At 40.4% G+C, this 9,696-nt stretch overlaps 1 long non-coding RNA gene across 1 annotated transcript; it reads left to right on the top strand.

The window, feature by feature from the left end:
- The first annotated feature begins 5,306 nt into the window (after positions 1–5,306).
- Positions 5,307–7,882, top strand: LOC131007195 (uncharacterized). Its single transcript, XR_009095955.1, has 3 exons — positions 5,307–5,636; positions 7,165–7,228; positions 7,778–7,882. It is a non-coding gene; the product is annotated as an uncharacterized LOC131007195 (long non-coding RNA).
- Positions 7,883–9,696: the final 1,814 nt, after the last annotated feature.

Genomic DNA, 9,696 nt, shown 5'->3' with positions numbered 1-9,696 from the left:
CCGACAAGAGTTAGGAATGTCTAGGTAACTAGGATGGCATAACAAGAAGAGTATTTGGAAGAAAACACGAGTTATGGGAGTAGTCGTAGAATATTATTACGAGACGAGCACAACTGTTCGACTATGGATTTTCATATATTAGCCAAGTATGTAGAAAGCTAACCATTTCGAGGATGAGAAGAAGTAATGCTAAGCCAGAACAGGCAATAGCAGATTTAAGGAGATCAAGATGACAGATTAGAACAGATGACATTTTCTACGATAGTAGACTGAGATGACGACTAGTATAGAAGTAGCATCGTCATCGTAGTACGGGATGTTTTATTTCCGTTATGCCCCGCAATTAGTAAGAGTTCTCGAAAGAGAAGATTTTCTTATATGTCTATACGACGATGATCAGAGAGTCTCTATGTTTGAGTAGAGTTTTGAGCTGATGTTACGATGATAGACATGAAATATGTCTTTGACGTTGAGTTATGAGAACTAAGGAAATAATATGATGTTGAGTAAGAGTCTTATGATTCGTGAGCAATGGGAATTAATTCTAAGGCTGAAATATGTCCCCTTAGACTTTTGACGAGAAAGAAAACCCGATCGAAGAAGGAAATAAAGTTGATGATATGAGATAAGAAATAAAACTGTAACTGAATGCGAATGTCAGTTTCGCGACTTGGTTCGGTATGCCACATATCGAGTCGAGATGAACAAGAAGATGTCAAAATTGTTTCGATCAGGTTTGAGATAAGAGGTACGAGACGATGTAACGAGTCGGAGTGCGGTTATGTGTACTGAAAAATTAAATAAAGCATTGGACATAGAACTGGCAATGTAGCCAGAGAAAGTGTTTTAAGCTTCAGCACCCCAAAACAGTTAAGAGCACTCGAACGTGCAATCTATTTTCTGGACGGGGGCAAGAAGGAAAAAAGAAAATGGGACAAAATACCCGCTACACTTGTCAAGGGGATGGGTACTACTCAACCAGCGTCCAAATCGCCAGCAAAGTGGAGGCGGAGGAAGGCCAAACCAGTACCAACCGCAGCTTAAAGCGATGGAAGGAGTCCTACCGCTACCGCCGCCATCGCGACAGCAGCTTGCCTATCGACCACGTCAGTCAGGAAGGCAGTCGCAAGCCCTGCAGGCGAATCAATCCCATCATCAGAGAGTGTTGCGCTTGAGCAGAAGGCTCAGGACAAGAATCGAGGAAATCTAGCAGAACCACTACGGTTTCACTCATATGTCCTGACTTAGAATTCGAGCTAGAATCGATTAAGCTCAAGGCTAAAAACCTAAGGATGATGTCTATGTGGCACATAGATATTATTTGGGAATAGATTGGTTAGAGGAGAACCATGTGACAATATAATACAAGGAGAGACGAATATTGTTTCAATTTCCAGGCCAAGAGCCTACTTCGTTTATGGGCGTTGAGAGAAAATGGAGAAAGCCGCCAATAATTTCGGCGCTTCAAGCTTAAAGGCTTTTGCAGAGGAAGGATACAACCGTGTATGTTGTATACCTGATCAGAGTGAGGAGTCCAAAACAAACATAGATGACGTGTCAGTCGTGCGAGAATACAAGGACGTTTTTCCTGAAGCTTTACCAGGATTACCTCAGATCGATAGCTCGAGTTTACGATTGATCTTGAGCCCGGAGCCGCACCGACGTCAAAGGCACAATATAAAATGGCCCCAACAGAGTTGCAAGAGTTGATGCTGCAACTTCAAGAAATTGCTAGATTTGGGCTTCTTTTGACCTAGTGTTTCCCCGTGGGGAGCACCGGTTCTCTTTGTCAAAAAGAAGGATGGTAGTTTGAGGTTATGCATTGACTACCGCGAGCTGAATAAGTTGACACTGAAGAATAATTATCCGTTACCTCGGATCGATGATTTAGTCGATCAAATCCAAGGAGCGAGTTTTTTTTTAAAAAAGATTGACTTGAGAACGGGGTATCATCAGTTGAAGATAAGATCGGAAGATATTCCGAAGAAGGCATTTCGTATGAGATACGGGCACTATGAATTCATAGTCATACCTTTTGGATTGACGAATGCCCCTGCTGTGTTCATGGATCTCATGAACCGAGTCTTTCACGAATACTTAGACAAGTTCGTGTTAGTGTTCATAGATGACATTCTGATTTACTCAAAGACTAAACGAGAACACGAAGAGCAGTTGAGAATCGTGTTAGAGAGATTGAGAGCTGAAAAGCTATATGCTAAGTTCAGCAAATGTGAGTTTTGGCTTAAAGAAATCAATTTCCTTGGCCATATCGTTTCTACGAGAGGAATCGAAGTAGTCCCAGCAAAAGTTCAAGCGGTAGAGTGGAGAGCACCGACTACACCGCATAAAATCCGTAGTTTTCTGGGATTAGCAGGGTATTACCGAAGATTTATTGAGGGCTTTTCGAAAATCACTAAGCCATTGACGCACCTGCTAAATAAAGAAGTTAAATTTGAGTGGACGAACGAGTGTGAGTTGAGTTTTTCAGAGCTGGAGAAGAGAATTACCACTGCCCCAGTTTTAGTTGTTCCAAAGGCGAACAAAGAGTATGCAGTCTATACAGACGCATTGAAGAATGGACTAAGATGTGTACTGATGCAAGATGGAAGAGTTATTGCAAGTGCCTCACGGCAACTCAAGCCGCATGAGATGAATTATCCGACGCATGATTTAGAGTTAGCAGCCGTAGTGCATGCTTTGAAGATCTGGAGACACCATCTTTATGGAGTACGGTGCGAGATAAACACCGATCACAAAAAGTCTCAAATACTTCTTTGAGCAAAAAGATCTAGACATGTGACAGAGAAGATGGCTAGAGTTGGTGAAAGATTACGATTGCGGGATAAATTATCACCCCGAAAGAGCTAACGATGTCGTTGATGTGTTGAGTAGAAAGAATCAAGGAGAGTTAGATTTTTCTTATTCAAAAAGAAAACTTGATCAAAGAATTTGATAGATTGAGATTGGAGGTAGTGATATCACCTCAAATGACGGAAATGGTGATTGCTACACTGAATTTTATATCTGACCTACCGATGACGATTACATCGGATCGAGATTCCAGATTTACTTCATGTTTCTGGACGAGCATGCAAAAAGAGTTAGGTACTAAATTGAATTTTAGTACAGCCTTTCATCCGCAGATGGATGGACAGTCTGAAAGGACTATACGAGTTTTAGAAGACGTGATTAGCACTGTTGTGCTAGATAGAGGAAGTCAATGGGAGCAAGTTTTACCCCTGATCGAGTTTGCTTATAATAATAGTTTTCAATCAACTATTAACATGGCTCCATACGAAGCCTTGTATGGACGAAAATATAGATCCCCGCTTTATTTGGGATGACGTTGGGGAGAGAAAAAGTGTTTGGACCAGAAGCTATTGAAGAGATGACCGCCATTGTGCGACAAATTCAATAGAGGATTAAAGAAGCACAAGATCGCCAAAAGTCTTATACAGACCCCAGACGAACAGAGATTCATTTTGATGTAGGAGACAAAGTCTTTCTGAAAGATTCCCCATCCAGAGGAGTGCATCGTTTGGGAGTTAGAGGAAAACTCAAACCGAGATATATATTAGACCCTAAAATATACTCAAGAAAGTAGGCCCTGTTGCCTATAGACTTGCGTTGCCTTCGAGCTTCGCGAACGTTCATAACGTTTTCCATGTTTCACAATTAAGAAAATACGTGTTTGATCCAAAACACGTCATTCAGAAGTGTCCCTAGAGCCGGACTTGAGCTACGAAAAGAGGCCCGATGCTATTCTGGATCGGAAGATCCAGCAGCTGAGAGACAAGTCAATTCCTTTGGTGAAAATCCAACATGGGCAAGAGGAAGCAACATGGGAACTTGAAGAAAAGATGAAAGAGAAATATCCCGAGCTTTTTCCCGAAGATGAATAACTAAAATTTCGGGACGAAATTTTTTTTAAGGGGGGTAGGATGTAACACCCCGTACTTTTATGAGTAGTAGTAGTGTCGAGACACTACAGAGAGTACTACGGTACTGAGATATGAGATTATAATTAAGATGAGATGGAGTTATGATGATAATAGAAATATTGAGCATTAGAGTTACATTATTTTGATTAGACGAGTTATTCTTCTAGATGAAGATATGAGTCTGATAGAATCAATGATGAAGATAGAGAGTGAGCAGTTTGAGAAAATGAGTTGAAATAGAGATGCTGATTGAATTGAGGAAAGAGCATAATTTATTTTTCCCGATGACGGATACAGAGGTATCTGTGAGATTAATTGTCCTATTGCTAATAGGAACATCTGAAGAAGAATAGAGTTGAGATAAGTGAGTGAGAAACCCTATAGAAGGGAGAGTCGATCTGAGAGATGATTGCTGATTGCTTTAATAAGAATTGTATCCGTGTTTTATCTGAGATGGTTTGAGTGATTTTCTACGTGACTATTTTTGTTTACGATGATGTGAGTGTGATTTGTTTTGTGTTATCTTAACACGGTTTATTTTCGAGATTTTGGAGAACGAGATTATTTTTAAATCGGGAAATGGCATACAGCTATTTTTATTTTGCATATCAGTTTTTTTTTATGAGAAATATTTTACTGAGATATATATAAATAAGTTTATGATGAGATGAGATATTCCAATAGTTTGAGCTATTGTTTTTTTTGATGAGGTTAAAAATTCCTTTCCTTTCGATAAAATTGTAGCAGCTCCGGCGTAGCTGAGCTCTGCTCTGGAGGCAGAGCTGAAAACCGAGCTCTGCTCTGGAAGCAGAGCTGAAGTTGAACCGAGCTCTGCTCTGGAAGAAGAACTGATGTTGAGCCGAGCTCTGCTCTGCTCTGACAACAGAGCTGAAAACCCGAGCTCTGCTCTGGTGACAGAGCTGAAATCGAGCTCTGCTCTGGCCGAGTTAGTTAGCTCTGCTCTGGCCGAGTCAGTTAGCTCTGCTCTGCCGAGTCAGTTAGCTCTGCTCTGGCCGAGTCAGTTAGCTCTGCTCTGGCCGAATCAGGGAGCTCTGCTCTGCCGAGTCATTTAGCTCTGCTCTGCCGAGTCAGTGAGCTCTGCTCTGCCGAGTCAGTTAGCTCTGCTCTGGCGAGTTTTAGCTCTGCTCTGCCGAGTCAGTTAGCTCTGCTCTGGCGAGCTTTTTAGCTCTGCTCTGGCCGAGTCTTTTAGCTCTGCTCTGCTCTGGTGGCAGAGCTGAGATCGAGTATCTGAGATCGAGATCGAGTGTATTAATTCCACTAATACTACACTTGAGATATTTTGTTTTTACCACATGCTCATTATCTTAAATGGCAAGTGGATTAGGAGGTAGGAGTTAAGGGGGACATGCTTTAATTATAAAGTAAAAATGTTGGGATAATACTTTGATACAAGTGGGTTGAGATATTTGATCAAGTATTCATCCTAATTCTACAAATAACTCACGCACACCCCCTCCCTTCTCTTCCCCATTCTCGGCCTCCCCTCTCTCTCTCTATACTCTCTTTTCCTCCATTGATGTCCATTGAAGAAAGCTTAGAGAAGCTTCATCAAACACTACTATGAGATAATCCACCATCCAATCCAATCAAACACTATCATATCTCATCAAATTCAAGAAGCTAGAGTTAAGATCAAAGTTGGAGCAAAGTCTTGATCACCTTTTAAATCCTTGAGTAAGTGATCTTAGATTATTTATTTGATCATATTAATGATATGTGAATGAGTATATGATCATGATTGAGCTAGAAAATCACCAAACTTATTCCTAGGAAATTTTCGAAAATTAGGGGCTTGAAACCCTACGATTTTTGTTGTTTATTTTCTTGAATTGGCTTGAGTTATATGATGATGGATTTGAGTTTATGAGATGATCTAGATGATTAATAATGGATGAGATTGAAGCTTGAGGTTGAGAAGTGAAAAATGAAAGTGTTAGTTGAGGAAGAAGATGACATATATGTGTATCTATATGGGATCTTGTTTTATGATGTTGATTTGTGCTAATTGGTAACCTAGGATGTTAGATCTATGATTTGATCAATAGGTTATACATGATTAGTGGTATTTCAAAAGTTTTAGTTTAATAAAAACTAGGGTGATTAATAAATCTATGTGATTAATTTTGTGAAATCATTTAAGTATATAATCTTGAGCATGAAATAAGTATATGTTGAGGATATTGGCTATGGTTTGCCATGGGAATTTAATTGAGTTAAAGTGAGATTTGCTTTTGCTTTGAGTTGATGTTCGAGAATGATATGAGATGAGAAGAGTCGAGGTTGAGTATATATTTTTTTTTTTTTGAATCGCTCGATCGTTTTGATGTGGTTGAGCATATAAAGAGTTTGAGATGAGATTTTGGAGAAATTTCGTAGGCCTTACTGACCTACTGTGATCGACGGTTGGTCGATATCAAATATCTTTGAAAGTTTTATAACAAGTCCCTACATGAGTCTTGAGTACCCTGGTAAAATTTCAAGTCTTTTCAACTTCGTTTGATATTTCTTTAAAATGCAAAACTTAAACTGCACTTTATTACCGAGAATTTCAGAAAACAGGGGAACGAGTCTTTCATTTCAGTATCTTCCTATGTGATATAGCTTTCCAAATTTTTATGGTATCAACCTTATTGTGTTAGCTAGATATCCACCGAAGATGAGCCCATTTTGACAACGTTTACTATTTTTGAAAAATTGTAACCTTCGGTTGCACAAAACTGCCAGAAATGGTAGATCATGGTAAAAACGTCATATCTCTCAAATCACTTGGAGTTTTCGACTCTACTTTTTTTTTAAATGAAACTAGACTCGAAGATCTTTCTTTCGGTATGAGTCTCGAGTCCAGGAGATGTCGGAGTCAGAACAGTTTAAATTTTGAAGTTGAGTCAGTGTAAAAATAGAGCATGTTTTGATGATGTTTGTTTGTGATTTCTTATGTGCCTTATGTGATTGTGTTGCCTATGTGTTTGAATGAGATTAGACGAACCTTATATGAGAGATAAATCGAGACTTAGAGCCATGATTTTCTTGAAACCTATCCTTGAACTTAAGGATGTGAGATGAGTGGAGAGTTATATAGAGTTGAGTAAGGAGATAGAATATGAGATAGAGCATGAGTTAAGGCTTGAGAGTTAGCCAATGAGTTTCTAATCGAGATTCATTCTATGACATGAACTTTCGATGATGATGATGATCCCTGAAGACACGAGAAGAGCAAGGAAGTAAGTAACTCCACTTTGACGGGAGATTTTGAGTAAGGTCTTCAGGTGGGCATTATTTTGAGTATACAGTTTAAGAGCTTTTCTAAACTGTTTTTAAATGATGATGAAATTATGAGATGTTTTGATGTTTTGAGATTATGATGATGTTTGAGAATTATTGACTTGCCAATATTTTTATGATAATGTTGAGCTTGTATGTTTACCCTCTACTGATGAGTTGAGATGAGACGATCGGGTCCTAGGCAGTTAGTTGATAGCTATCTTGCCAGGGCTAGTGTACACTGAGGTGACTGTGAGCCGTCTTCGGGTCGGCCGGTCACGGTGCTTGAGAAGGAGGCCTACTTCTCAGTACCTTGATGATGATGAAGAGTTGTAGATGTGGTACATACATGTCGAGTACTTGTCTGCAGACACTTAATTATGATGCTTATGGTTAAAACTGCTTGCACAGGTTCTTTTAAGATATAATTCCTGTGTATTGCTGAATTGTGGCAAGTTCAATTTATAGCTCTAAGAGCGAGATTGTTTATTTTCGGTGATATGTCCACTGAGTATTTATGTACTCACGCCCTGCATGTATTTCTAAACGTGCAGGATAAGCGGAGGGGAGTATGATGTGGTGCAAGTGGGAAATGTTTCGGGTTGATGTTTTTCTTTCTCTATCGTATGCCCATTTGGTCGATAGAGTTTTGATGTAAAGTTAGGATATATATTAAATCAAGCATTTTACTCACGATTATGTGTCTTCATACATATAGTCGGTTCACCTTTTGTTATCACACTCTGAATATTATGACTCTACATAAAATTGAGTTTCACTTGTTTTGCTTTTCATGATGAGATTCTTGATATTTATCGAGTTATGACGATGTTGACGAATATACCCTTTTGATGAATTATGATGATTTTTCCTTAGTATGTTTCTTTGTGAGCTTCCGCTGTTGATCTATGTATTCGTTCTATCTTCCCCCTTTCTTTTATTAGTCGTATCGATACTCGGTCCCCGCTATTACTAGTGTCGGAATCGGGCTGCGACAGAGTGGTATCAGAGCAGGTCGTCTGCTCTGAGTCTAATGCTTGATTGAGTTGAGCTTTTATTTGCTCTTAGTTATGAGTTGAGTACTAATCTAATTTGAGTTCTTAGACTGGTTTGAGAGTCAGTCGAAACAGAACCCCAGCACCCCATCTCCTCCGACTTATCGAGGTAAGAGCTTTTGATATTTTCTTTTCCGCTTTCATGCTGAGTTTTGAGTTGACCCACTAATGAGTTATGTGATGTTTGATGGCGGAACTATCTGAGCATGATGAGAACCATGAGTTGAGGAATATTTGGGAGTCATGTTGAGGCTAGTATAGCCGTTGCTCCACCGGACCAAATGAGAGAGAGTATGTTGATGATTGTGGTGGAATACCAAGTAAGTTTCGTATCCACTTTTGAGAAACACGATGTTTTTGTTCTCAGGATGCAGCGTATTGTTGAAGAAGCAACGAAACGCTGGTTTAATGAGTATGAGCCAGATGAGGACAATACGCTAGGAGAGTTTCTAGCGCATTACCATCGACGCAGGTAGAGGGTTATTCCCTACGGAATCGACGGAGCGGAAGCTATCGATCTTCTGATTCCGCGGTTACCACCCACGTGGGGAGTTTGGGCGACAACATTCGTCCCCCTATTCGTGGGCACTACGTGGTTGGGAGGAGTGAGGTATGGTGACATTAGCGGTTTAATCGCGACGCTCAGCCATCGTTATTTTGCGATCGGCGATCCCCCTGCACCGCCGTACGAACTGCCCGATGGGCCAGTCCAGGGTGGAGAGTTAGTGGTTGCACCCCCACTGCAAGATGAGCCTTACCCGGCTGCACCACCACCCCCTAGTGAGCCGATGCCGATTATACCTGAGCAGGCTGTTTCAGATCCGATAGTTTTCGAGACGTATTCACCGGTTGTGGAGCACGATCCGTTTTCGTATTTGGCGATGATCACATATCCTAGCGCCGACTTACCATTATGGGAGTTGACCCCGGTGACGGCACCTTTACCAGTGCTACCTATCAGGTCAGCACCGTCGATTGGTTTTACAGAGCCTCAGATTCAGCGAGTATCGGGGCCATCCGATTTGAGAGTTGCCCCAGTGCTAGATTCCGACGTTTTGGCTTTATAGCCTTACACGCACCAGCTCCACTATGCACCTTATCGAGGCGCCCAAGAGGGAGGATCTCGACCTGCGAGGTCAGACAGCGATGAGGAGGATCCGGACGGCTATTTTTTACTGGCGGGTATTGTATGCATTAGGTTCAGAATTTTTTTTTGTTTCCAAATATACTTAAAGTACAATTTTTTACATCCTCGTATTACTGTTTTATTATACACAAACTTACCTTCATTATTTTCAAACTTAGGGCATTTTACCTCACGTGGCTTTACAATAATTGCACATTTATTTGGTTTTGTGCATTTTTAACTACCTATCTTACACATTTTCTTACACAATTGTATTTGTGTAAGAAAAGTG

The sequence above is a fragment of the Salvia miltiorrhiza genome, chromosome 1 (genome assembly GCF_028751815.1).
Source record: "Salvia miltiorrhiza cultivar Shanhuang (shh) chromosome 1, IMPLAD_Smil_shh, whole genome shotgun sequence".
NCBI lineage: Eukaryota > Viridiplantae > Streptophyta > Magnoliopsida > Lamiales > Lamiaceae > Salvia > Salvia miltiorrhiza.
The sequence above is the reverse complement of the archived record's forward strand: the minus strand, read 5'-3'. Positions and strand labels throughout refer to the sequence as shown.